Genomic DNA, 23,247 nt, shown 5'->3' on the forward strand with positions numbered 1-23,247 from the left:
TAAAGAATAGATTTGATGCATTGAACACCAATGACCAAAAACCAGAAGAATTGTGGGATGACATCAAGAACATCATCCATGAAGAAAGCAAAAGGTCTTTGAAAAGACAGGAAAGGAAGAAAAGACCAAAATGGATGTTAGACAAGACTCTGAAACTTGCCCTTGAGCAGAGTGGCTAAAGCAAATGGAAAAAAATGACAAGATAAAACAGCTGAACAGAAGATTTCAAAGAGCAGCTCGAGCAGACAAAGACAATTACTATAATAAAATGTGCAAAGACCTGGAGTTTGAAAAACAAAAGGGAAAAACACATTTGGCATTTCTCAAGCTGAAAGAACTCAGGAAAAAATTCAAGGCTTGAGTTGCAATACTGAAAGATTCAATGGTCAAAATATTGAATGATGCAGGAAGCATCAAAAGAAGATGAAAGGAAAACACAGAGTCACTGCACCAAAAAGAATTGGACGATGTTCATCCATTTCAGGAGGTGGCATGTGATCAAGAACAAATGGTATTAAAGGAAGAAGTCAAAGCTGCACTGAAGGAACTGGCAAAGAGCAAGGCTCCAGGAATTTATGGAATACCCAATGAAATGTTTCAATAAATGGATGCCACGCTGGAGGCACTAACTTGTCTACGCCAAGAAATTTCAAAGATAGCTACCTGGGCATCTGACTAGAAAAGATCCATATGTGTACCCATTCCAAAGAAAGGTGATCCCACAGAATGTGGAAATTATCAAACAATATCATTAATATCACATGAAAGTAAAATACTGCTGAAGAGAATTCAAAAAGAGTTGCAGCAGTATATTGACAGAGAACTTCCAGAACTGCAAGCTGGATTCAGAAGAGGACATGGGATAAGGGATATCATTGCTGATGTCAGATGGATCTTGGGTGAAAGCAAAGAATACCAGAAAGATGTTTACTTGTGTTTTATTGACTATGTAAAAGCATTCAACTGTGGGGATCATAACAAATTATGGATAACATTGAGAAAAATGGGAATTCCAGAACACTTAATTATACTCTTGAGGAACCTGTACATAGACCAGGAGAAGGCTGTCATTTGAACAGAACAAGGGGATCCTGCATGGTTTAAAATTAGGAAGGGAGTGCTTCAGAGTTGTATCCTTTCATCATACTTATTCAATCTGTATGTTGAACAAATAATCCGAGAAGCTGGACTATATGAAGACGAATTTGGCATCAGGATTGGAGGAAGACTCATTATAAACCTGCAATAAGCAGACGATACAACTTTGCTTCCTGAAAGTGAGGATGACTTGAAGCACTTACTGATGAAGGTTAAAAATTTCAGTCTGCAGTATGGATTACTTCTCAACATAAAAAGAATGAAAATCCTCACAACTGGATCAACAAGCAGCATGGCAATAAATACAGAAAAGATTGAAATTGTTAAAGATTTCATATTACTTGGTTCCACAATCAACACCAATGGAAGCAGCAGTCAAGACATCAAATGACACACTGCACTGGACAAATCTGCTGCAAAAGACCTCTTTCAAGTGCTGAAGAGCAAAGATGTCTCCTTGAAGACTAAGGTGTGCCTAACCCAAGCCATGGTATTTTCAATCACCTCATATGCATGTGAGAGCTGGACAATGAACAAGAAAGACTGTAGAAGAGTTGATGTTTCTGAGTTGTGGTGTTGACAAAGAATACTGAAAGTACCATCAACTGCCAAAAGAATGAATAAATCTGTCCTGGAAGAAGTACAGCCAGAATGCTCCTTGGAAGAGAGAATGGCCACACTTTGTCTCGCCTAGTTGGTCATGTTGTCAGAAGGCACCATTCCCTGGAGAAGTATATCATGCTTGATAAAGTGAAGGGTCAGTGAAGAAGGGGAAAGTCCTCAACAAGATGGATTGATTCAGTGGCTGTGATGATGGGTTCAGATTGAGATGCTGGCACAGGACTGGGCAGTGTTTCATTCTGTTGTACACAGGGTCGCTATGTGTTGGAGCTGACTCAATGACACATACCAGCAACAACAACAACAACAACAATATGTGCCACAAAGGCATTCTGGTGGCACAATGTTAAGGTATTTGACTGCTAGCCAGAAGTTTGGCAGCTCAAACCCACCAGCCACTCCGTGGAAGGAAGACCAGGAGTAAATCTTCCATAAAGAATTACTGCCTCAGAAACCCAATGGGGGTCACTATGAGTTGTAATCGACTCAATGGCAGTGGGTTGTTTTTGGTTTTATGTGCCACATATTTTACTAAGTGCTAGAGATACAAAGATGAACATGGCATGCTCCCTGCCTTCATGAAGGCCAGCCTGATAGGAATGGAACAAGTACTAGTCAAGGTTCTTAGTTGCAGATAATAGAATCCACTCTAGCTAATATTAACTGAAAGGTATTAATAAAGGTTTATAAATATCTCACAAAATCATTGGAAAGGAACAGACTCTAGGCTGAGCTTCCAGGACTCCACAAAAGACAAGCTGACTTTTCCATGAACAGGACTTTCTGAACCAGGAAGCCATCATCACTACTTGTGGTGTAAAGACATCACATCTGTCATTATCCAAGTCAGCAGAATCCATGCTCTGGCTCTTTCCCCATGAAACTTAGATCTTAATCCAAGTCCTACATGGGTGTATCTGACTGGCAGAATTTAAATCAGTACTTGAACCCACCATAAGAAGCTTGGAAATATAGGCATTCTTTGATGAGAATGTGTCATTCATTTATGGTAGGGATAACTATCTGAATATGGAGAAGCTATTCAAAAGGTGTGGGGCTGCAATGAATGACAATTGTCCACCAAAAAAAAAAAAAAAACCAAACCCACTCCCCTCAAGTCAATTCCATCTCATAGCCATCCCTTTTGGGTATCCAAGGCTGTATATCTTTATGGAAGTAGATTGCCCAATCTTCCATCTGCGGAGTGGCTGGTGGGTTTGAACCACCAGCCTTCTGGTTAGCAGTGGTGTTGGGACCTGAGAATTGACCTAAAAAAGATCAGCCCTGGTCACCAACGGCTACAGAGACAACTGTGTTGGTGGCCTATGACTAGGAAGGGAAACAACAAGGTAGGAGAGAACCTAAGCTTTGACTTTCTGCTCTCCGGAGGGTGCAGCCATTTTGATTGTTTACAAGTGGCAGCCATTTTGGATATTAAAAGTGACCAAAGGCACAGCCATTTTGAATGTTTACAAGTGGTGGCCATTTTGGATATTTAAAATGACTAAGGGTGCAGCCATTTTGAATTGTTACAAGTGGCAACCATTTCAGATTTTAAAGTGATAGCATCCTCATTCAGATTCCAGGGACCTAAGAGTAGGTTCTGTTTGCCAAGGTCAGCAGGGACATACAAGAGGCTGACAACAGAAAAAGAGACAGGTGGTGAATGTATAAGTGCTGCCCACTAGCAAATAGAGGAGCGTAGCACAGTAACCTTCTTGCATAGATAACATACAAACAAAACAAAGAAAATGAAAATCATGGTCAAGTCACTCCAACATGCCATCACCAATTAACTATAAACACAAAAACATCACAATGCCTCGGAGACAACAGAGCATCACAGTCCACACAAAGAAGCAATATAAAGTAGGAGAAACAAGGGACCAGGATATGGACCCAAAGCACAACTCTGAGGAACACGCAGCATTGGAACTCACTGATAAGGAATTCAAAAGAATTGTATTTAGGTTTCTTCAACGAATTGAGAGACAGATCAATGAAAACACAGAGAAAACCCTAGAACAATTTCAAAAGACAATACAAGAACAAAATGACAAAATAAATGAAAAATTAGAAATGATACAAAATCTACAGACAGAAACCCAGAAGACTAATACTCAATTTTCAGAAATAGATAAGACATTGAATGGGCAAAGGAGCAGAATTGAATCAATGGAAGACAGAATTAGGGAGATTGAAAGCAAATACCTGAACACTTCTTTGGAAAGGGATCAATCAGAAAAAAAGAGCAAAACAAAATGACGAAAGTGTAAGGTTCATGTGGGATACCATCAAAAGGAATAACCTACATGTAATCAGAATTCCAGAACAGGAAAACACAAATAAAACCACAGAGAAAATTGTCAAAGATTTTTTGGAAGAGAATTTTCCTCATATGATGTAAGATGAGAATATATCCATTAAGGAAGTCCAAAAAACCCCAAACAGGATAGACCCCCAAAAGAAAATCACTAAGACATATTATCATCAAACTTACTAAAACTAAAGACAAAGAAAGAATCATGAGAGCAGCATGGGAAAAATGAAAAGTTACCAACAAAGGGCAACCAATAAGACTAAGCTCGGATTTCTCGAGAGAAACCATGCAGGCGAGAAAACAATGGGATGGTATATATAAAACCCTGAAGGAGAAAAATTTCCAACCAAGAATTATGTACCCAGCAAAACTGGTCCTCAAATATGGTGGTAAAATTAGGACATTTCCAGATAAGCAGAAATTAAGGGAATTTGTTAAAACCGACCAACTTTACAAGAGATGCTAAAGGATGCCTTTTGGACAGAGAAGAAATAAAGCAAACAACAACTGACCATTAACACACATGATGATATAACCCAGAAACCAACCCAGCTACGGAAATATCCAAAATAAGTAACAGGGAACCAGAGACACCAATTGACAAATGAGGAAAACTAAAACCAAAAGGAGGGAAAAAACTGTCATTACAGAACTTCTAGGAAGTCAAGACAACTACAAAGTAGAATGGACTGTTCTAAATTTGGGAAGAAAACTATAAATCACAGGGTAACCTCAAAGAAAAATGATAAACCTTCACATCAAAATAAAAAAGAGGACCCGCACAAATACTTAGCAAATACTAAAACAATAGCAATGAAGGAAGTGATAACACGATCCATAAACAAAACGAGCTCGGCACAGAAATATGTATGGAACAAAGAAATTGACACCACAAAAAAGCACATAACAAAAATGACAGCAGCAAATTCATATTTGGCAATAATTACATATCTGGCAAGGGACTTACCTCTAAGATTTATAGCAGAAGAGTGGATGACCAAACTATGGTACATACACATAATGGAATGCTATGTAATACTAAAGAATAACGTAGAGTCTGCAAAACACCACATAGTATGGATGAACTCGGAGGACATTATGTTGAGTGAAATAAGTCAATCACAGAAGGACAAACATAGTATTGGTTTGTTGTTGTGGAGGGTCAAGAAAGGTTTTTATATGGATGGAAACTTTCTTTGTTGGTTGCCTGAGGTGGGAGGGGACGGGAAGGAACACTGCAAAAAAAAAAACAAAAAATACATTGACCTATGTTACTTTAGTTTTGTGTATTTCACTGTACATAAATTATATTTCAATAAAATGCATTAAAAATTCTTCAAATAATTTTGAAAGGCAACTGGCCTGGTTCTATGTACCAAAGATACAACTATGTGCAAAAAGACTCATGCCTTCCCGTCATGGAACTCAAAACCCAGGGCATCAGGAGAAAAACTCTAAGGACCTTTCTAGAAGGAGTCGCTGAGTGGTGCAGACGGGTAGTATGTTCACTGCTAACCAAAATGTTGGACGTTTAAGTTCACCCAGAGATGCCTTTGAAGAAAAGCCTGGCAATTGACTTCTGCAAAATCAGTCATTGAAAACTCTATCGGGCATAATTGTGCTCAGTTCTATACAGGGAGTTGCCATGAGTTGTGATCGACTCAACAGCAACTGGTTTATTTTGCTAGAAGTCCAAATACACTTGACATGGCAATCATGGCAGTGTGTTGAAGGAGATGCTAGCAGGAGCCATATTGTCTTCTGCCTTCACATGACTTCTGCCCTTACTCTGGCTACTTGGATATTGAGTGGGCATTGGCCTAAAGACAGCTAATCCATGTTGGTCAGTGACCTCTGAGTTAGCATGTCCAAAACTTCTCCCAATTAGAGACAATGGTGACCAGCTGCCAAAAATCTACTCTAAGGATTGAAGTGGGGGAAAAGTGAGATAATTCATCGGTTAATTAATAGAACTAGAAGTAGAAAAGACTCACCTGCACATCAGATAACAGGCTCCAAGAAGAGCCAAAAGAGAACCTAGGTTATATTTAAAGAGAAGATGCAAAATCTACAGGGTCTAGGATAGAGATATAGGCTAGAGGATAGGGAGTTAAGTGGAATGCAGGAACAGTTGAAGCCAAAGTACAGGCTCAGTAATGGCAGAGGATTAATAAACCCCTGCTAAGGAGGGCAATGAAAGAACCCAGCCCCAGGAGCTGTGCTGGAGCCTTCCATTTCCTGAGCTCCGTTCCAATCTCTGCAAGGCGTAGCTATGTGGCTGTGACTGTGCTCCTGGGAGGTCTTGCCTTTTTAATTCCTACCTGCATCCGGAAAACACTGACCATCCTGTGAGGGAGCATCCAGCAGCATCTCTGTTCCACACATCAACGAACACAGTGGGAAGTTGAAAGGCCTGGCACTTGGCCTAACCAACATGGAAGGGGGAAACTTTCGAAAATGAAAAAGAAAACCAGAGTTACCAAAATGATTTATCATGCTTATCAACTTGAGTTGCTGTGAAAACACTCCTAACAATGATTAAAATAATGTGTACTATTATCACACCCTCCCACTCCAACAGATTTTGACCCTTTCTAGAGATGAAGTTTGAGAGTGTAAGGGAGTTTGGGTCTACAGCAAAGCAAATAACAGGAATGCAAGCTATATTTTATATTTTTCAAGGAAACCTGCTTTACATTCAGAATAATACAGACCTTCTTTCTTATCATCAGCATGTAATAAATGCTAAACACATATCCATTGCTCTTAAATGCACATTGATTGATAATACTTAAAAATCAAAGATGTTTAAATAAAAGTTTTTGCTTCTGTGTGAAGTTAGATTTGGGGGGGAGGGCTCTAGGTTACTGTCTCAAATGGTGTAGCCATATCCCATTACTGGAAATTTCTCCTTAACAGGAGGAATTTATTGATTTTCTGCTATTCCTGAAACTTAGCCCCTCTCTGGCTCAGCTACTCTGCCTGCGAAAAGGAGGAGCCTGTAGGGGCCTAGTGGAAAGCCGAGATACGTGGAGATGGGAAAGCCAGGAGAGAAAGAGTCCTTCTCCCAGGAGGTACATAGGACCCAGTAAGAGCCAAACCAAATGTTGGTCAAGCAGGGAGTTAGATAGAGTATAAATACATGAACTGGAGCAGGGAGAGTATTTGCATTCATTCATTCACCAAAGACTCATTGAGAGGGAAGATACAAAAATAAAAGACAGTCCCTGTTGTCAAGTTGTTACAAGCTTGGAAGTCATGCCAATAGAGCATTCAATATGAGATGATGTAGAGAGGAAGGGTCCAGGCTCATCAAATGGGCTGGGAAGAATGTATGGATGACCCCTCATTTGGCTAGCTGTGTTCATGTTTAGGCTTCAGCTCTGCCTGGCAGGACCAGGCTAGGACAAGTTGAGTGGCAAAAAAAAAAGGCACTGGGATCCCAGAGCAGAACATCAGTTAGGCTAGCTGATCAACATGGTAAAGTCTGTTGTTGTTAGGTGCCATCAAGTTAGTTTCAACTCGTAGTGACCCCATGTACAACAGAATGAAACACTTGACAAGTCCTGTGTTATCCTCACAATCACTGCTATGCTCAAACCCATCCTTGCACGCACTGTATCAATCCATCTCATTGAGGGTCTTCCCCTTTTTCACTGACCCTCTACTTTACCAAGTACAATATCTTTCTCCAGGGACTGGTCCCTCCTTGTAACATGACCAAAGTATGAGGGACCAAGTCTGGCCATTCTTGCTTCTAGGGATATTTCCAGCTGTACTTCCTCCAAGACAGATTTGTTCATTCTTCTGGCAGTCCATGATATAGTCAATATTCTTCACAAACACCACAATTCAAGTGCATTAATTCTTCTGAGGGAGCTCTGGTAGCATAGTGGTTCAGACACTTGCCTGCTAACCAGACGGCTGGCGGTTCAAACCCACCAGCCACTCCTCAGAAGGAAGGTTGGGCAATCCTACTTCCGTAGTGATACTGCCTCGGAAACCCAAGAAGGGGTCACTATGAGTCGGGGCCGACTCAACGGCACATAACAACAACAACAACAACAATTCTTCTGAAGTCTTCCTTATTTATTGTCCAGCATTCACATGCATATGAGGTCATTGAAAAGACAATGGCTTGAGTCAGGGGCACCTTAATCTTTAAAGTGACATCTTAACACTTAAACACTTTAAAGAGGTCTTTTGCAGCAGATTTGCCCAATGCAACATATTGATTTGTTGATTCTTGATTGATCTCTTTACTTCTCTTTCTACGAATGTGACTGTGGATCCAAGTAAAATGAAATCTTTGACAACTTCAATATTTTCTCCATTTATTTATGCTTTTGCTTCTTGTTCCAGTTGTATTTTTTTCTTTATGTTGAGGTGTAATCCATAATGAAGGCTATCAGTAAGTGCTTCAAGACATCTTCACTTTCAGCAAGCAATATTGTATCATCTGCATACTGCAAGTTGTTAATGAGTTTTCTTCAATCTTGATGCCATGTTCTTCATATAGTCATTTCTCAGATTATTTGCTCAGCATACAGACTGAATAAGTATGGGGAAAGGATACAGCCCTGATACACATCTCTCCTGATTTTAAACCATGCAGTATTCCCTTGTTCTGTTCAAATGACTTCCTCTTGGTCTACGTATTGGCTCCTCATGAGCACAATTAAGTGTTCTGGAATTCCTATTCTTCTCAATGTTATCCATAATTTGTTACGATCCACACAGTAGAATGCCTTTACATATAGTTAATAATATACATGTAAACATTTTTCTGGTATTCTTTGTTTTCAGCCAAGATCCATCTGACATCAGCAATGATAGCCTTCATTCCATGTCCTCTTCTGAATCTGGATAAATACCTGGCGGTTCCTTATCAATGTACTGCTGCAACTATTTTTGAATTATCTTCAGCATAATTTTACTTGCATGTGTTATTAATGATATTTTTTGATAACTTCCACATTCTGTTGGATCACCTCTCTTCAGAATGGCACAAATGTGGATCTCTTCTAGTCAATTGGCCTAGTAGCTGTCTTCCAAATTTGTTATGAGTGACCACTCCTGTGCTGCATATGTTTATTGAAACATCTCAATGGATATTCAGTCAATTCCTGGAGCCTCGTTTTCCTCCAGTGCCTTCAAGGCAGCTTGGACTTCTTCCTTCGGTACCATTGGTTCTTAATCATATGTCACCTCCCGAAATGGCTGAATATTGACCAATTCTTTTTGGTACAGTGACTCTGAGTATCCCTTCCACCTTCTTTCGGTGCTTCCTGCATCCTTCAATATTTTGCCCATCTCAAGAAAAAACAAACTCACTGCTACTGAGTTGATTCTGACTCATAGTGACCTTCATTGTGTTTCCAAGGCTGTAAATCTTTACAGAACCAGACCACCTCATCTTTCTTCCACAGAGTGGCTGGTTGGTTTGAACCACTGAACTTTTTGGTTTGCAGCCAAATGTCTTAACCACTACACCACCAGAGCTCTTTATTTTGGCCATAACCCACTGCCATTGAGTTGATTCTGACCCATAGCGACCCCTACTGGGTTTCCAAGGTGGAACATTTTTACAGAAGTAGATTGTTTCACTTTCCTTGAGTGGAGCAGCTGGTGGGTTTGAACCGCCAACCTTCTGGCTAGCAGTCAAATGTCTTACTGTGCCACCAGAGCTCTTTTTTTATTTTGTCCATATAATTTTACAATATTGCACCTCAATGCTTGGATTTTTCCTTCAGTTATTTTAGCTTGAGAAATACTGAGTGTATTCTTCCCTTTTGATTTTCTAACTCCAGGTCTTTGCACATTTCATTATAATACTTTACTTTGTCTTCTTAAGCCACCCTTTGAAATCTTCTATTTAGCTCTTTTACTTCATTGTCTCTTCCATTTGCTTTAGCTACTCTATTCATTTGCTTTAGCTACTCTATTCAAAAGCAAGTTTCAGAGTTTCAGCTTTGGTCTTCTCTTTCTTCCCTGCCTTTTTAATGACCTTTTGCTTTCTTCATGTATGATTTTCTTGATGTCATCCCACAACTCGTCTGGTCACTGATGTCAATGTGTCAAATCTATTCTCGAGATGGTCTCTAAATTCAGGTTGAATATACTCAAGTCTGTATTGTAACTCTAATGGACTTTAACATTTTCTGCAGCTTCAACTTAAACTTGCATATGAGCAATTGATGGTCTGTTCCACCATCAACCCCTGGCTTCATTCTGACTGGTGATATTTAACTTCTCCATCAGCTGTCTCCACAGATGTAGTAGATTTGATTCTTGTGTATCCCATCTGGCAAAGTCCACATGCATAGTCATAATTTATGTTGTTGAAAAAGATATTTGCAATAAATAAGTAATTGATCTTTCAAAATTCTGTCATGTGATCTCTGGCATTATTTCTATCACCAAAGCCGTATTTTCAACTACTGATACTTCTTCAGAAGTCTGCTATTATCATTATAATTATTAGTTAATGTAGTTGTTGTTGTTAGGTGCTGTTGAGTCAGCTGTCACTCATAGCAACATTATGTACAACAGAATGAAACACTGCCCTGTCCTGCACCATCTTCATAATCTCTGCTATGCTTAAGCCCATCATTGCAGTCACTGTGTCAATTCATCTTGTGGAAGATCTTCCCCTTTTTTGCTGACCGTCTACTTTACCAAGCATGATATCCTTTTTCCAAGGAATGGTCTATGAACAATAGTTAACAGTTATCTTTTATTGAATGCTTACTATATGCTAGGCACTTAGTATATATGCCAAGTACTCTCTTTGATTATCTCAATTAGTCCTTACAACAACCCCATAAGGTAGAAATTATTGCTTCCATTTTACAGATGAGGAACACTGAGACTTGTGGAGGTTAAGTTACAAGTCATTGTCACATAACTGGTAAATGTGAGGCCATGGATTACAACCCAGGTCTAGAGCCTGGCTGTAGACTGCTGCTCTCATGAACACCCAGGGCTATGTACAAATCTAATATGGGCTAGTTCTGAGCCTTACTTGTTGTGATAGAAAGAACAACTAAAATGTGAACGTGCTATGTTTTCACAGACTTGGGTCAATGACAGCTGCAGATGGGTTGGAACAGGTCCAACATCTGTAGAATGAGAGGTGTTTGGCTCCCCGAGGTCTCACTTCCCACCAACAGTCTGTGTAAGATGTTTTGGATATTCTGGCATTGAACTAAGTTAAAAGGATCAACACAAAACAGAGGGTAAGGCAGACGCTAGAACAATGAAGACTGTTCTAGATTCACGGTATTCAGAGGTTTCATTTCAACAATTATACTGCTGAAATGAAAGGTGAAATTGTCAGAGAAGCTGGGAAAATAGGGATGAACCTTGCTGAATGGAGCATGGTCAAGTGGTAGGAAATTAAAGGACTCATTGTTAATCACACAAAGGAGCAACTCCGTACTGGTGGCAAAAGAAAAATAGAGATGAATGTCTATGAGATCAGGGAAATAAGTCTTAAAGAGACATATTTTTCATGGATGCAGTTAGTTTTGCTTTCAGCAGTTCCCATCTCCATTGAGGCTTTGTTCTTTTTTCCTAATATCCTGTTCCATAAGGGCATTTTATTGGTTGCCCACTGTGAAGAAATAGGCTCATTTAAATAAAATTTAACATTAATGTGATAATCAATCTTGAAACTGGAAACTAGGGGGCCAATTTGTCTTGGTCAATCATGTCACCATTTAGATGCTGATTTATTTCTGTGGCTTTTTATTCTCATTCTCTCAAAGTCCTCCTCCACCATCTTTTCCATGGTTTCCTACCTAGGACACCGCTGCTCCTCCACTCAGCATGTGTACTTGTGGCAAGTACTGCGTGGTGGTCGTAAAGACAACTCCAACCCAAACCTTGCTCTCTGGTGCCACAAGGACTCCAAACACAACTCAGAATGCTGTGAGAGTCCAGAGAAAAGAGCAAGGCTTCCCACTGGAGAAAATCAGGGCAGGCTTCATAGAGGAGGTCACATTCAAGCTGGTCCCTGCAAGAAATCTTTTTTAAAATCATGAAAGGAATATCCAGGTGCAAGAGAAAGTTTGAAAATGGAAAGAAGGTAAGGTGGAGCACAGGATGGGAGAGGAGGAAATGGGAACAAGGACCGGAGGAAGGGTGAGTTAGTTTTACAAAGACTATGTGCAATTGTCTGTTAAAACTGCTAGGAGTCCCTGAGTGGTACAAAGTGTTAATGTGCTCAGTGCTAACCAAAAGATTGAAGGTTTGAGTCCATCCAGATGCCCCTTCAAAGAAAGACCTGCTGATCTACTTCTGAAAAAATCAGCCATTGAAAACCTTATTAATCATAGTTCTACTCTGAGACACATTGGGTTGCCATGAGTTAGACTCTGCTCCAAGACAAATGGTTTTATTAAAACTGACATTTGTTCTTGCCATTGCATTCTGGTTGGGTACTTGGGGTCCTGGCATGTTGTTGTTGTTGTTGTTATGTGCCATTGAGTCAGACCCGACTCATAGAGACCCCTCCTTGGGTTTCCGAGGCAGTATCACTACAGAAGTAGATTGCCCAATCTTCCTTCCGAGGAGTGGCTGGTGGATTTGAACCGCCAGCCTTCTGGTTAGCAGTCAAGTGCCTTAGGTACTATGCTACCAGAGCTCCCTGGGGTCCTGGCATAGGTGTTAGCAAAGTCTTTCTCGCAAGTCTTCCCCAAATAAACCACCATTAGAAAACCTTTTGCCTTCAGAGCTGGACTTCCACTAGTGTACAAAAACCAAAACCAAACTCACTGCCGTCGAGTCAGATCTGACTTATTACGACCACTCCTTGGGTTTCCGAGGCAGTATCACTATGGAAGTAGATTGCCCAATCTTCCTTCTGAGGAGTGGCTGGCAGGTTTGAACTGCCAGCCTTCTGGTTAGCAGTCAAATGCCTTAGGCACTATGCCACCAGAGCTCCCTCTACTAGTGTAGAGATATAAATACACAGATACATAGATACAGATATAGATATATGTATATATAAGGAGCCCTGGTGGCACAATGGTTAAGTGCTGAGATGCTAACCAGAAGTCAGTGGTTTGAACCCACCAGCAGCTTTGTGGGAGAAAAACCTGGTGATCTGCTTCCATAAATATTACAGCCTAGGAAAGTCTATAGGACAATTCTACTCTCTTGTATAGGGTCACTATGAACTGGAATTAATGGCATACTACAACAACAACATATGTGTATATATATTTACACACACACTTACATACATGCATATATGTATATACATACATACACATACATATATATATGTATGCATATATTTTTATTTTCATTTTTCTCCTTCCCTAAGTAGTGACTCTTAAACTTTAGCGTACATCATCATCACAGATTGCCGGGCACACCTCTGGATTTTCTGTCTCAGTTAGTCTGGAGCCGGCCCCAGAATTTGCATTTCTGACAAGTTGATTCTGCTAGTCTGTGATCATACTTGGAGAACCGCTGAGCTAACATACAGTTAAAGAGAGCTTCCAAAACCAAACCCATTGCCATTCAGTCAATTCCAAACTCACAGCAATCCTATAGGACAGAGTAAAACTACCCTATAGGGTTTCCAAGGTTGTAATCTTTACTGAAGCAAAGTGCTACATCTGTCTTTCATAGAGCAGTTGGTGGGTTCAAACAACTGATCTTTCAGTTAGTAGCTGAGTACTTTAAACACTCCACCACCAGGGCTCCTTCAAAGAGGGCTTACAGACAGGTAAAGCAATCTGAGTAAATAGAAAATACCTTTGTTTTTGTCAGACTAACAATCGTACAATTCCTTTTAAAAGAAATTACACCAAATTAGATGAGGCTGGCCATAGTTCCAGGACTCCCCAAACAATTCTTTGGCTTCAAAGAACGAAGTTAGGCTGCATAGCCTTGGTGCACGTTGTCTAAGGAGGCCATACGTGTTTGCAGGACTGTGAGCCAAAGGGGGCCAGAAAGTGAGTACCTTGGTCTCAGTAGCCTTTATATGTGAGTTCCCATGTGGTCTGAGGGCATCATTAGTAAACTTGTACTTAAATTCTTCCCTCATCCAGATGGCAGGGACACCAAAAAAAGTTACCAGAACAAGTGGTACATTTGGTAAGCAAGGGTAGGTACCTGGATACTAAGTGAGACCTGCTCTGGAGTCCACCTGGGTGGTGATCCCCTGAGCCTCTCTGGAAACCTCCCTGCTTGCAAGAGAAACCTTCCTGCAGAAGGGAGACTCTTCAGCTACACACCTTGCTATCTGCTCCTATTTGCATTTTATTATTCCCTCAATTGCTCAGCCACTAGGACTCCCTGGTTAGGAATTTATTTTCCCTTTATGATTGCTTAAAAAGAAAAGAAGAAAGAATATCTTTCACAATAACGTTCTAGAAGCTTAGGAAGCATGGCCTCTGACAGGCCATATCTATACAAAAGAAAAACTTTTGAAATGTATGTAATTCCCTTCACATTTATCAGAGAGAATTCTAAAGCAATAACAACAGCTCTTTCTCCAATAAACTCATTAGTCTGCAATGAGCATTTTATCTGGAGTAATGGGTAAAGAATAGGAAGGGGGAGCACTTGGGTAGAAGGCTCCTTTAAAATACTCTTGAAAAGAAAACCTATTTATCTATGCCAAGGAAACTACAAGATATATAGAATATCATGTTAATAGTAGTTATCTCTAGTAGCAGAATTATTCATTCTTCATTCTCATGTATATTTTGTAGTCAGGGAAAAATGTGCTTTAAAAATTAACTTTAAAGATACATGTACACCAATGTTCATTGCAGTAGTATTCACAATAGCCAAAAGGTTGAAACAAAACAAATGTTCATCAACAGAGCAAAATATGGAATATTATTCAGCTATGAAGAGAAATGAAGTCCCATGACATACTGTGACATGGGTGAACCTTGAAAATATGCTAAGTGAAATAAGTCAGGCACAAAAAAACAGATATTGCATGATCCCACTTAGTATGAAATATCTAGAAAAAGTAAAGGCATAGAAACAGAAGTTTATTAGTGCGAAGGGGGAATAGTCATTATTGTTGAAGGGGCACTGAGTTTCTGTTCAGGGTTATGGTAGTTAAGGTTGTGTGTCAACTTGGCTGGGTCTGGTTTTGAATGGCTGAGCAGCTGGGTGTCCTTATTGCCCACAGTGAGATTGGTCATCATCTCCCTGGTGGTATCTGCTGGAGCAGCTGAGTAGCTGCCTTAGTGATGTGGTCTGCTTCCAGTATATAAGAAGAAGCCTTGAGAAAGGTCACTGAAGCTTTTTAGCATGTTTGAATCCTGCTTATAGCTGAGTCGTTGTTCAGCAGCCTGCCATGTTGTCTACCAATCTTGGGACTCTTAATGGACTTGAATCAGTGGCCTGCCATGTAGTTTGGTAATACTGGGACTGTGCCCTTTTACTTGCTGACCTTGGGTTTGTCAGCCTCAGCAGCCAGCATCTGCCTGAGTGAAGAGACACCTCTAGCTCCAGTGGGCCAGGAGCAAGAGGCAAAGCTGAAGACCAAGATCGAGGGGCTTTCCCCAAGCCCCTAGAGCTGCCACTATGAACTCGGACTTCTAGCCTCTATAACTGTAAGAGAATAAACTCTTATTTGTCAAAGCCATCCTGTTTGTGGTATTTTCTGTTAGAGTAGCATGAAGTAACCAAAACAGGAGTGAGGTAAAGTTTGCAGATGGACAGTGGTGATAGCAGCACAACAGAGTGATTGTATGTAATTAATGGCACTGGAGTGTATATTTAAAAATGGTTAAAATGGTAAACTTTTAAATAAACCTTACATATATTTTACAACAATAAAAAAAAAATTGAAAAATCTATTTTTTAGGTCCCATTGCCTTTGAGGTGAGTGTGCAGGCAAATCATGATGAGAGGTTTTATGGATTGAATGTGTCTCCCCATAATATGTGTTAGAAGCCTAACCCTTACACCTGTGGATGTAATCCTGTTCAAAAATAGGGTTGATTTGTTATGTTAATTAGACCATACCTGAGTAGGATGGGTTCTAAATTCAGTCACCTGAGTCACAAAAAGAGCAGTTTACACACAGAGCTGGTCACACATGGGAGTGGGAGTAGGTGGACAGGAAGACAGATACCGTATGAGGAGGATCGTCTCTAAGCCAAAAGACCCGAGACTACCCAAGACTAATTACAAGGGAAGAATCGGCATGGCTAGGACCCTGGTTTGGACATTTAGCCTCCAAAACTGTAAGAAAATAAAGTTCTGTTCTTTAAATCCACCAACTTGTTACATTTCCATTAGAACGACCCTAGGAAATTGAGAAGAAGATTCAATAGAAGAGAGCCTGTGAGCCCGAGCAGAGAAATCCAGGAAAAACAGGTGTAGCAGGTTTCTGTGGTATCTGGTCCTCCAACTAAAGCAAAAACAATTATAATTTTAGTTCTGCAATGAGGTGGTTGTTGTTGTTGTTAGGTGCCTTCAAGTCAGTTCTGACTCATAGTACCTCTAAGTACAACAGAACAAAACACTGCCCAGTCCTATATCATCCTCATAGTCATTGCTATGTTTGAGCCCATTCTTGAAGCCACTGTGTCAATCCATCTTATTGAGGGTCTTCCTCTTTTTAGATGACTCTTTACCAGGTGTGATGTCCTTCTCTAAGAACTGGTTCCCCCTGACGACATGTCCCAAGTACATGAGATTCTTGCTTCTAAATATTCATCATTTACGAACGTGTCATCCTCACTTCTATGGACCAGTCTGGCTATACTTCTTCCAAGACAGAGGACTGGCCTTTAAATCAAAAGAGGAAACAAAAAGGGTATACATAAAAGAAAACATTGCAGGGAAGTCAGGGATGCTTGGATTGGAGGCACCCCTCTGTGACCTTTCAGGGTTGCCCTGGCCCTTGTCATTCCTGGGCAGGCAGGGCCATCTACTTTTCCCCAGTTCACAAGCCCTCATCTTCCTCTAGCTCATGCTTCCCAGGAGTATATTTTTTAACAGAGCAAAGTTCCTCAGTAGTGGGTTTTTAATGATTTTACCGAACAAAGCTCTGCCTGGCATCTTCTGTGAAAGTGATCTGAGTTTCTTTTCCTGTTGTGTCCTCCAAAACGATAGGCTGAAGTCTTCATCTCTGATAACAATTAATGTGGCATTACATTTGGAAGCAGGATCTTTGAAGGTGTTATCAGTTAACATGAGGTCATACTGGAACAGGGTGGTTCCTAATATAATATGACTCAGGCCCTACTAAAAAGAGGAGGGAAGACACAGACGCACAGGAAGAATGTCATGTGATGACAGAGGCAGAGATTGAAGTTATTCAGTTACACACCAAGGAATTCCCGGAGCCACCAGAAACTGGAAGAGACAAGAGAGGGTGTTCCTCTAGAGCTTTCAGAGAGAACATCCCTCTGTCAACACACTGAGTTTGGATTTCTGGCCTCCAGAACTATGGGAGAATAAGCTTCTATTGTTTTATGCCAACCAGTTTGTGCTACTTTGTTTTGGCAGCTCTCAGAAGCTAATATACTTGGTTTTCTCCTTTTCTTCGCTTTCACTTCCTTGGCTTTCTGGAAGGAGGTATTAGATCTGATGCAGGTGGAGCCCATAAAGTCTTCCCTTTCTCCATGCCACACACTTTTCTTTTCACCTCTGCAGCTCAACTCAGCTCTTTCCACATCCGAGACCTGACTTCAGACATCTGGGTAGTTATGCTTTCACCCACTTCTGCCTCCTAAGCCCCCAGAGTATCCTCTCTGCACTGCAGGCTTCAGGGTTTTGCTGCCCCTTCCCCCGTACATTTGTTGTCAGTGTTCTTTATGGATCTTTCTTAGACTTTTGGACTAAAAAATGCCCTGTGGAAGTGGTTGTTGTTGTTGTTATGTGCCATCGAGTCGGACCCGACTCATAGCAACCCCTCCTTGGGTTTCCAAGGCCGTATCACTACGGCAGTAGATTGCCCAACCTTCCTTCCGAGGAGTGGCTGCTGGGTTTGAGCCACCAGCCTTCTGGTTAGCAGTCAAATGCCTTAGGCACTATGCCACCAGAGCTCCTCTTTAAAAGTTAGCGATGGTCAATGAATAACAATTTTCTACCTACCCATTGGCAAAGTTTTAAAATGATCATGTGTGGAGTAATAGGCTCACATTCTCTCCTATGTGTATATTGGAAGCATAAATTGATACAACATTCCTGGCTGCAGTTTGGCGGTGTGTTTTTAAAGCTTAAAGGCTGTGCCATATCACTTGGCCTAGCAATTTCGTTGCTGGTAATTAATCATAAGGAGATAATCAGAGATGCCCACAAACAATTATGTACAAGATGTTCATTAAAACTGTATTTATATATTATTTTTAAAAGGAATAAAAATAGGGGGCTGACTAAGCAAATGGATACTAAATGGAATACATACATGCAGTGGAATACTATGTAGTGATTATTAATCATGCTGCAGCATATTTGTTGTTGTTATGTGCCGTGGAGTCGGACCTGACTCATAGCGACCCCTCCTTGGGTTTCCGAGGCAGTATCACAACGGAAGTAGATTGCCCAACCTTCCTTCCGAGGAGTGGCTAGTGGGTTTGAACCGCCAGCCTTCTGGTTAACAGTCAAGTGCCTTAGGCACTATGCTACCAGAGCTCCCGCAGCATATTTAATAACAGAAAATTGTTCACACTACATTGTCAAATAAAATAGCTTTCTAAGAGTATAGTTAGCCTGCCATGGCCACAGCCCTCTGTTGAGTTAGTATTCAGCAACATCTGCTTGTGTTTGTGACATGTGACACCTTCCCATGTTCCCATCACCCTGGGCCCAAGGTCTGTGCTCTAGAAGACTAAAGCAAAATCAATTTTATCTTAAATCATTTTTATTACAAATAAAAAGAACCCAAACCAAATAAGCTGAAGAACAAAAGGTATTTGATTGCTTAATAACCCAAAAGCAGGGCTGGATTCAGTATGGAAAACATCCAGAATTCAATCATGTCACCAAGGACCTTTTCTTTCTGCCTTTTCTCCCTTCCACCCATGAAGCTGATGCCATATATAATTTCATTTTCATTTTTTGGCTGCAGCAATTCCATCTTTGTCTAATATTTTTCAGAGGAGGGGAGAGAAAATGTTTGGTAGCTTTGCACGTGTTCTGGGATTGCCGCTTTCTTTGCCAAATTAGATCACACAAATATCCCTGAACAATCACTGATTCTGAGAGGACAGGATGCTCTAATTGACGAGAGCTGATGTCTGAGAGGTGGAAGAAGGATCTGTGCTGGAAATGACTGAACCAACACATACTACATAAAGAAAGAGCACTATAATCAAATAAAGATGATACATATTAAATTATACAAAGTTACTCAGATTTCTTTCTCAGAGCCTTTAAAATGTTAATGTGCACTGTAAAAGCACCAAGAAAAATGTACAAAGAGGGAGGATAGACTATATAGTATTTCATACAGAACACACTTTGGGAAAATGCTGGGTAAAACCTAAGGAACATCAATGGTCTACAAGTAATGTCACTATATATCCCAATCTGCTGGGGCAGTATAAGTTTATACTAGTTGCTCCAACTTAACTATTACTAGCTCTCACGTTCACTTTCAAAAGGGTCACCATTTGAATGGAAAATTATTTGTTCACCTCCAGAACCTAAGTAAAGGATTCTGCCCAATACAGTTTCTCCATGTTGGGTTGTGAATACTTAACTTAATCAGATCCTCTCCTGGAGAGCTGTAGATTTGAGACTTAGAAAGAGAAGCATTGGGAAGAAATGGAAACAAAGAAGAAAAAACAGTAGTGGCATAGGCTGAATCCTGGGTTGGTGGATCACCATAGAAGTAATATGGGTGTGCTTCTATAAGCATGACAGGGGACTGGAGAGGGGTGGGTATTGGGTCACTGGTGCTGTAATGGTATCCTGCACAGGGAGGAACCATGTATCAGCATTTCACATGTCTTGACTCCCTTGACTGTTTAGCTGCTGGGATGATGTCCTCAATTCCCAGGATGGTTGCACAACACTTGTCTGCAGAGCTCACCTGAACACATCTGTGTAACCCAAGACAGCTTATCTCAGTGTGGTTCTCATCCCTCACCATCCATCAGAATCATCCACGGAGATTTTAGAAAAACAGACCCTCACAACAATCGTTCTACATCCTGCCATAAGATTTTGATTTACAAGGAAAAATACTTTAAATAATAGCTTCAAAATCTCTGGTTTGCTCTAGATGATGGGATTACAGTATGTTTTAATGTATTATCATTTGTTCTTTTCATATTTTCCAAATATAATATTTCTGTTATGATAAGAAAAATAGTTACCCAAAAAAGGAAGTAGAAAAATTCTTGCATTTATGTAATTAATCTTCAACTAGACAATTCAATAGGAAATGAATAGTCTTTCTAAACAAATGGTGCTGGGACAACTGGATATCCATATGCAAAATCATGATGTTGGCATCCAAATTGATAAGAAAGAAGTAAAACTATATCTATTTGCAGATGATATGATTCAATACATAGAAAACCCAAGAAACTCAGCAAGAAACTTACTGGAACTAATTGAAAGATATAGCATAGTGGCAGGATACAAGATCAACATACAAAAATCAGTTGGATTCCTCTATACCAGCAAAGATATCTCTGAAAAGTAAGTAAAGAAATCAGTACCATTTACAATTGCTACCTAAAAGATAAAATACTTAGGAATAAATCTTACCAGGGACCAATACAAAAAAAACCTACAAAACACTACTTCATGTAACTATAAGAGATCTACGTAAATGGGAGAATATACCATGCTCATGGATAGGAAGATCGAACATTCTAAAAATGTCAGTACTACCCATAGCAATCTATACATTCAATGATCCAGATTCCATCAATATTCTTTAAAGACATGGAAAAGCTAATCACTAATTTTATATGGAAAGGAAGGAGTCTTCAGATAAGCAAAGCACTATTGAAGAAGAACAACAAAGTAGGATGTCTCACATTCCCAGATCTCAAAACCTACTATACAGCCACAGTAGTCAAAACAGCTTAGTACTGATATGATGACAGACATGTAGACTAGGGGAACAGATCATCTCTTTAACAAATAGTGTTGGCAAAACTGGATATCCATTTGCAGAAAAATGAAACAAGATACATACCTCACACCATGTACAGAAACTAACTCTAGATGGATCAAAGATTTAAATGTAAAACCTAAAACTATTAAGTTCATCAAAGAAAAAATAGGGGCAAACTTAGGGACACTAATTTATAGCATTATGGATTACCAAACATAAGTAAAAATGCACAAACAGCAGAAGATAAACTAGATGACTTAGACCTTCTAAAAATTAAATTCTTATGCACATCAAAAGATTTCAAAAGAGAATCTACAGATTGGGAAAATATATTCAAGAATGATATATCTGACAAGGCACTTATTTCTAAAATTTATTTAAAAATCCAACACTTTGACATTAAAAAGACAATCCAATTAAAGAATGGGCACAAGATACAGCAGACACTTCACCAAAGAAGATATTCAGGAGGCCAACAAACACATGAAAAGTTCACGATCATTAGCCATTAGAGAGATGCAAATCAAAACAAAAATGAGATACCATCCCACCCCAGCACTAATAGCAAAGTTCAACAAGACAGAAAATAACAAATGCTAGTTTGGATGTGGAAAGATTGGGACTCTCACACACTGCTAGTGGGCCTATAAAATGATACAACCACTGTGAAAAATGGTACAGTGATTCCTTAAAAAGTTGGAAATAGAAACACCATTTGATCCAGCAATCCCATCCCATTCCATTTGGTATATATCCAAAAGTAGTGAGAGCCAGGACACAAATATACATATGCATGTCGATGTTCATCACAGCACTATTCAAATAGCAAAGAGATGGAAGGAACCTAAGTGCCCATCTATGGAGAAATGGATAACCAAATTGTGGTACATACATACAATGGAATACTAGGCAATACTAAAGAAAAATGTAGAATCTGCAAAACACCTCATAACATGAATGAATTTGGAGGACATTATACTGAGTGAGACAAGCCAATCACAGAAGTACAAATATTGTATTAGTCCACTATTGAAAAAACTCAAATAAAGGTTTACATATGGAAAGAAACTGTCTTTGTTAGTTACCAGGGAGGGGAGGGATAGGTAAGAGACAAGTATTGATTTGGATAAAGGGAAAGGCAATATAGCAGCAGCGAGTGACCAACACAGTAACACTAGGAAAAGGAAGACACAGAGAGGTGCACAAGAGGTACAGACAACAAAGATGAACACTTGTACCTACACAATACTGCGTTATCAGTAATGACAAACATTAATCTAAGGGTGGATACATATGTAGCCAGGATTAATGATCAGGTTTGTCTACGCAAAAGGGAATATACTCATGACCCTATATAAGTTTCACAGACGATATTTCTATGTACGTATTTGTATGTGTTATACGAATTCCATATATATAATAGAGATAACAGGGCAAAGTTATGATACCTTCTTAGCCATAGGCAACCACCCTGAGAGAGCAAATTGTTGAGCCTGTGAGCTAAGGACCATGGTTGCAGGGGACATCAAGCTCAAGTGACATACTACACAAAATCATTGTTCTACATCCTACTTGGGTAAGTAGTGCCTGGGGTATTAAAAGCTTGCAAGTAGCCATGTAAAATGCAACAATTGGTCTCTCTTTGTCTGGAACAAAGAAGAATGAAGAAAACCAAGATGCATGGAAACAATTAGTTCAAGGGATTGATAGACTATGCAAACCTCAGCCCACATGACCCTGAGGACAGAAGAACTAGATGGTGCTCAGCTACCACTGTTAACCACTTGGAAAGGGATCAGTGTAGGAGATCCCGGGGAGGGTGGGAGAACAATGTGGAACAAAACTCAAAAATCATAAAAAAGACCATGCTTACCAGTCTCACAGAGACTGGTGAAACCCCCAAGACTAGACCTCTAGTCACCTGCGGGCCTGGAATTAAACTCACTCCTGTCGCTTTCAGCCAAACAACAGACAGACATATAAGGTGAACATTTACACCAGGTAGGTACACGCCTTGGTTTGTAGATGAATCACTTCAATTTCTGCCTCTTTTGCCACCTGAGTTCTCTCTGTATGTCTGTCTCTGTGTCTCTTCTCCTCTTCTTATAAGGATACCAGTGCTACTGGATTAGGGCCCACTGTA

This window comes from Orycteropus afer, unplaced genomic scaffold (assembly GCF_000298275.1).
Source record: "Orycteropus afer afer isolate SDZICR_OR568_19922 unplaced genomic scaffold, OryAfe1.0 scaffold00578, whole genome shotgun sequence".
NCBI lineage: Eukaryota > Metazoa > Chordata > Mammalia > Tubulidentata > Orycteropodidae > Orycteropus > Orycteropus afer.